Source organism: Staurois parvus, unplaced genomic scaffold, assembly GCF_062004578.1.
Source record: "Staurois parvus isolate SC_StPar_1 unplaced genomic scaffold, SC_StPar_1.0 ptg000347l, whole genome shotgun sequence".
NCBI classification, from domain to species: Eukaryota; Metazoa; Chordata; class Amphibia; order Anura; family Ranidae; genus Staurois; species Staurois parvus.
The window spans coordinates 2489509-2495000 of NW_028318143.1; the positions used below are offsets into that span (position 1 = coordinate 2489509).

The 5492-nt window shown below is 47.0% G+C and overlaps 1 protein-coding gene across 21 annotated transcripts in view; it reads left to right on the top strand.

Annotated features, from left to right (window-relative positions):
* Positions 1 to 258: 258 nt before the first annotated feature.
* ADGRL2 (adhesion G protein-coupled receptor L2) overlaps positions 259 to 5492 on the top strand; it is a 292149-nt gene continuing 286915 nt past the window's right edge. For 9 of the 21 annotated variants that reach the window (XM_089684377.1, XM_089684373.1, XM_089684374.1 and 6 more), the window contains exon 1: positions 263 to 788. The gene's annotated coding sequence lies outside the window, so the exon portion shown is untranslated. Of the gene's footprint in view, positions 789 to 3470; positions 3625 to 4099; positions 4120 to 5492 lie in introns of those variants that run through there. The other 12 variants (XM_089684380.1, XM_089684382.1, XM_089684383.1 and 9 more) reach the window with 6 other exon arrangements.

The following is a 5492-nucleotide window of genomic DNA, read 5'->3' on the forward strand; positions in this document are numbered from 1 at the left end:
AGCCAGATTTCACAGTGTACGGTCAATTTAAAGGACACGTACAGTGAGATCGTATAGTGTGTGCCTCCGTCTGTATAATCGGAGGACGGATATCCCCGGTGTCGGTCTCCTCCGCACCCAGCAGGGAGGGTCACATCCGCAGGGATGCCGGGGGTGCAGTTCTAGCGCAGCGCCGCCGAGTGGGCGTGACCGTGCTGGAGAGCAGGGAGGAGTGGGTGTGTCCGTGCACTGTCCCCGCCCCTCCCTCCCTCCTCCTCCTGTGGCCGGATCGCGGTGTGCCCGCAGTGTGTGTGTGTTGGGGGAGATGTGACACTGAGCGCCCAGCCAGGCCGGAATGTTGCCGCTCCTCCCGTCCTCCCCGACACTCCAGCCTCGTCCGGGCTGCGGAGAGCTGTGACTCCTCCAAGAGGGGATCCCCCCTCCAACTCTGCCCGGGGATCTCCGGCTCGCCTCCGCTCCTCTCCGATCTCTTTCTATGGGAAGAAGAGAGAGAAAAAAAAAACTGCTGGGAAAAATGTTGACTTAATCAGCCGGACCTAGAGAGAGAGAAAGAGATCTACTGGATCCCGGATCCCAGCTCTGTGATTACTGGAAACCCCCCATTACTGGATCCCTCCAGATCCCTACACCTGATTACTGGATCCCAGGAGCTGCACACCTGATGACTGGATCCCTGGCACACCAGATCCCCCCCTGATCTTCTGATTCCTTTATTTTTTCTTTGTTACTTGGAGAGATTTTTTTTGTTACTGTTGCAACCTGACCAGCTGGGAGCAAATCAGCAGCAGGTAAGAGGAGCAAGGGAGCCATCCCTGGGAGCGATCCAGGCAGGGAGGATCTGTCCTGGGCTCTGCCTGGGAGATCAGGAGTTCTCTGGTATCACCAGATCCCAGGCAGATCCCTCATCTGGGCGCACAGGGTTCTGCCAGAGGATGTTGGGTTCCCTTTGTGAGAATCTGTTACAATGTAGCAAGTCAGAGGAATTCTGTAGATGTTGGGTTTCCTTTGTGGGGATCTGTAACAATGTAACCAGACAAGTAGCAAGTAAGAGGAGAGATTAGAGATAGGATCTTGTGTAGCAGCCTTTATCCACCCTGGAGGAACCCCTAAAATTAATTTTCAAGCTCCTAGGGGCCCTATGTTTTCTACAGTTCATGGAATATTCGGGTGATCTGTAGATCCAGAAATCAACACATGAATGGGCTGTACCTGGAGAATTTCGACTGGATCGTATTACGACACCCCTGCTCTGCAGGACACAATTATTCTCAATTAAAATAAATAATGGACAGAAAAGAAAAATGTAGTGGCCAAGGCCCCCCTTAGTGGTCTTTGGTAAAGTTGCCCCCATACATGATGGGCTTTGTAGAAGTGACTCGTTGGATACCAGTGGAAAATTACCCCCATACGTTGGTGGTCAGTGTAGAAGTGACTCGATGGACGTCTGTGGAAAACGGCCCCACACATTGATGGTCAGTGTAGAAGGGACCCCTCAGGTTGGATGTTAGTCCAAAATTGCCCCCATACTTTGGTGGTTGGTGTAGGTGGGAGACCAAGATCCACCATTGCTCAAGGAAGTTCCCTCGAAAAAGTACCCCCTTCCATTGTTGGTCAGTATAGTCATGACCCTCCTTGCATTGATGGCCAGTGTAGAAGGTACCCCCTCACGTTGGATGTCAAACAAAAATTGCCCCCATACTTTGGTGTAGGTGGGAGATCAATATCCACCATTGCTCAAGGAAGTTTCCTGGAAAAAGGGCCCCCTTACATGGCCTGATGGACAGTGATGGTAGTTATGACCCCTTGCTTTGGATGTCATTGGAAAAGTGCCTGATGGTTGGTGAAGGTAGGAGATCAAGATCCACCATTGGTCAAGTAAAAGTTCCCCTGAAAAGTGCACCCTTATATTGATGGTCAACATAGAGCTGACCTCTTACGTTGAATATAATTGGAAAAATTTCCCCCTACATTGATGGTCAGTATAGGTGTGAGGTCTTGAACCACCATTGCTCACAGCTTAAGGAAAGTCCATTAAAACGTGCCACCTTACATTGATGGTCGGTGTAGACGCGACCCCTTATGTTGGATGTCTGTTGAGAAAGGTCCCTCATATATTGATGGTCATTGTAGAAGTGACTCCTTATGTTGGATGTCCACTGAAAAAAAACATACATTGATGGGCAGTGTAGAAGGGGACCCTTATGTTGGATGTCTGTTGAGAAAGGTCCCTCATATTTTGATGGTCATTGTAGAAGTGACTCCTTATGTTGGATGTCCATTGAAATAAATGTCCTCATACATTGATGGGCAGTGTAGAAGGGGGCCCTTATGTTGGATGCCTGTTGTCCTTCATACATTGATGGTCATTGTGGAAGTGACCCGTTACACTTGATATCTTTTGAGAATTGTCCCTCATACATTGATGGCTAGTGTAGAAAGGACCCCTTACATTGGATGACTATTAAAAAATTCCGCCATACGTTGATGGCCAGTATAGAAAGGACCTCGTATGTTGCATATTCATTGAAAATTGCCCCCATACATAGATGGCCAGTGTAGGTGGGAGTTGATCCACCATTGCTCCCAGCTCATGAAACCCCCTAGCAACCTTTGGAGGAACCTTAGTTGAGAAAGGCTGCTGTATAGTGACTGCAGGGAGCCTGCTTCCTCACATTGATCTCTCTCTAGCTAAGCTAGTAGTTTTTTTTTTTTTTTTTCCTCTACTTTGTCAGGCTGTGTGTGCATCATGCACTGAGCTCTGCAAACTTCCATTATTCCTGCAGCTCGGAGGTTCAACTGGTGTAATGTGTTTTATTTCAATTTCAAAGCAGGGATTGCTTGGAGATCTGTTTCCCAACCTAGATCCCTGGAGGGATTGTTCTGATCCTTTCCCAGGGCTCACCTACTAGAAGACAAGAGGCTGAGCTGCCTTCTGCCGCTGTGCACTGCGGTGTCCTAGTCGCCCAGCAGGGTCACCCAGCACCGCTCATGTAACCTAATAGGATCTCTAGAATGTTTTTCCAAAGGTGACCTGGCCCAAGGCAAAGAGGGTCCCTTGTAAATAACATTCATATACCTAGAGGTGGGATAGAAGACCTCTCGACATACCCTAAGAGGGCAGTGTGGTTCCCAGGATTATCCATATGTCCTCTAAAAAAAAAAAAAAAAAAGGGGTCTCAGCTCTGAGATTTGTAAATCGGGGGGGTTGCAGACATGCACTAGCCCCTTTGTCTGTCCTATATGGCTCGTGTTTGCATGTATGCATGTGTGTAGTCCTTTATTTTATTTCATAGAGCATGTAGCTAGGGTGGGCAGGGGAAAAGGAGATGAGGGGGGGGGGGTGTCTTTCAGGACTGGGGGTCTGCTAGAGGTTGGGGGAGGGAAGGCGGCTGTAGCCAGGGCTGTATCTTGGGACAAGCAGAGAGGTTACACGAAAATGCAGCCAGATGTGAAGTGGCCCCGGAGCTGGTATGAATGGCAACAATTAGATGCGGGCTTCTTTGTTCTGGGTTGCCAACCAGCCAGACACAATCCGGGGGGCGAAGCTCCCGAACTTTACCGTAGGCTTGCGATGCTGCTTAGTAACTGTCCGGGGTCGGAGGCCTTTTTGGAAAACCTGTAAAGGTAGATTTTTAATTTTTTTTTCTTAATTTTTCCTAGTTCCTGGCCTATGGTGGAAGCTGCGAAACATAGGAAGCCAACTGCTAGGATTATGCATTTTTTTTCTCCCTTCTTCACCCCCTCATCCTGACGTAAAAGGGGGTTTCTCTGCATTTTCTGCATGTGATCACCACGAGTGGCGTTCATGGTGGCCCTCGAGCTCCCAGAACTCATTGTGCCTCCAGTTACTGAGGTCTGATGCTCTCCTGCAATTCGTAATGTTACCTGACCCCTTGTGGCATGGGCTTGTGAAAAAGAGAAGCAGAATAGCTAGCAACATATGCAAGGTTTTGGACAGCTGCGGCTGGGGGTTGGTGGGTAGGTGGTTGGGGGGGGTTACGGAGAAGGCTTCGAGGTGTTATCCTCAGCACATTTCCTAACTGATGGATAATTTGTGTGCCTGCCGAAGCTGTGAATGGACTGCACCCATTGCCAGCACCCCTGTCTACTTTCGTTCAGGTGTGTGTGCCCCCCCCTTTTTTTTTTTTTATTTGCACATAAATATCCCAGGGCATACAAGAAGGTTCTTGCAGAACAAATGCCCTCTTGTTTGGCTTTTTTGCTTTTTTTTTTTCTTCTCTCCCTCAATCCCCCTCCTCTTTTGTTGCCTGCTACTATAAGAGGTGCCATTTCACATCACTCTGCACAAATTGTTTGAATTAATGCAAGTGTGAATTCTTACGGTTTGAAGGGGTCCATTACCATATCAAAGCTTTACCCAGCTCTTTGGCTCATTTGAGAAAACTTTAGCCTGCCTCGAATTTCTCTGGCTGAATTGAGGCCCAAAGGGGCAAGGGGGAGAATAGAAAGGAAGGGGGGTACTGATTGCACGATGGTCGGTTGAATTGAAGCGTCTGCTGTTTTTGTAGTCGTGTTGACCAAGAAACGTTTTTGGACAGAGCCCTTGAAAAGAGCTAATCTGTTTTGTGCTGTGCAGGGAGCTCATGAAAAGTGACCTTTCAGAATCCAATGCATGGAGCCTGTTTTGGCCGCAAGAAAAAGGGATTTCTTTTTTTTTTTTTTTTTTTTCAACTCGAAATATAGTTTGCTTCGGCCTTGTGTTAGTGGGCAAGCCTTCCTGGTAGCCCATACTTGCCAGCCATGGTTGAAGATGATTTTTGGTTGCTATGAGTTTCAGCTTGAACCTCTAGAACAGTGGATGCTTCTCCCTTTTTTTTTTCTTTTTTAAAAATTTGTAGACCCAGTGAGGAGAATTTTAATCTTCATCACATGAGCTTAACCCCTAGTTGCCTTGTCTTCTTCACCTTGGTCTAATGGAGGAACCTGTCTACAAAAGGTTAACCTCCATGCTTCCAAGCAGTTCACAAAATCTCCTACGTAGTTTTTAGTTCATGAGAAGAAAATCTGAAATTTTGCCAGCTGCATCAAGAATGATTATTTGCTGAATTGTGACCCTTGCTCTAGTGTGGTGGCATAAGCGTGATGACCATACAGAATGCTATCGGTGCTCATCTAAGCCTCCTACATAATGATTCTTCAGTGCACAGCAGATATAATTACCATCTTGCATTTTTTTTTCTTTGCATCCCGGCAAACTTATTTAAAGAAAAAAACCCAGTCGATCATAAAGATTTTTTAACTCCTGCCCTGCTGCTTTTTACATTTAACAGTGCACTTACCCCTCCTCCCCCCCTTCACTAGATCAGATTAAATAGAATTTGTAGTGTGCGTTTTAACGAGGAGTTCCAGCTTTTGTATTTCATTACAAGATATTAAAAATCAATTGGTGCAGACTGGAGACACACAAAATAACCCAGACCTCACTCTTCTAGGCCTTCTTCTTTTTTTTTTTTTTTTTCTTTTCCCCCCTT